The 874-nt window shown below is 38.3% G+C and overlaps 1 protein-coding gene across 1 annotated transcript in view; it reads left to right on the top strand.

Annotated features, from left to right (window-relative positions):
• LOC138015454 (death domain-containing ATP nucleosidase-like) overlaps positions 1-874 on the top strand; it is a 2,689-nt gene continuing 1,815 nt past the window's right edge. The window contains exon 1 of the mRNA XM_068862525.1: positions 1-110. The gene's annotated coding sequence lies outside the window, so the exon portion shown is untranslated. The remainder of the gene's footprint in view (positions 111-874) is intronic.

The following is an 874-nucleotide window of genomic DNA, read 5'->3' as shown; positions in this document are numbered from 1 at the left end:
ACCGAATGCTCATCAAAAGACTTGGCAAGATGGTGATCGTTCATAGAATTTTTCAAAGCAATATTATTAATGGAAACATGATGATGATGGTGTAAAGGTCAGCATGGAAGGTAAAGTGCAAGTAAACACAGGGGAGGTGGGAGATGTGGATCGAAGAAAGAGACAGGCCACTTGCTACGAAAACCACCAACCTGTGAAATGGGCCCAAATTACCGAGTCACTGCCCTGCCCACTTTTGTTAAACATTTTGATGAAATTCTTTTCCCACAGGCTTAAGGTGTGCTATAACAACCACAACAATGGAAAAACACGTTTTCAAAATTTATCTCTGTTTTCTTTGGCAATTGCAGAAAAATGTCCCACAAAGAAAACTGTGGTGAAGTGTTCCCCTTCCTGATAATGCCTTGTTTAATCTTCATTCTCTGAGAGCTTTTCCACAATTATAGAGCCTTCCATATGCACTCAGTTTTGCCAATACCTCTTAAGAATTTGAACTATTTACAAGTGAAAGTGGGCAGGGCAGAGACACGTAAATTCCCACATATTCCACAGATCAGTGGTTTTCGTAGTACCAGGGTAACTTCCTTCCCCCCTCCCTCTTTAAACCCATACCCCTATTTTTCAAAGACGACCCCAGGGAAGTGGGAAATTCCCTTTTTAAATAGTTGATAAACAAACCACTAAAAAGATTAAATATTAACTCTCAAAACAATAAACTGAAATATTTCAACAATCTTGAGAAACCAAAACCCAGATAAAATAGTGATATTAATTTTAATCATGACACTTGATTTCAGCAAAATGACAGGAGTCTCATCCAGCAGTCAGTGTTTCAGCCTGCTTCTCTTCTATGTTTTAGAAGTCATGTATTTAA

This window comes from Montipora capricornis, chromosome 1 (genome assembly GCF_036669925.1).
Source record: "Montipora capricornis isolate CH-2021 chromosome 1, ASM3666992v2, whole genome shotgun sequence".
NCBI classification, from domain to species: domain Eukaryota; kingdom Metazoa; phylum Cnidaria; class Anthozoa; order Scleractinia; family Acroporidae; genus Montipora; species Montipora capricornis.
The sequence above is the reverse complement of the archived record's forward strand: the minus strand, read 5'-3'. Positions and strand labels throughout refer to the sequence as shown.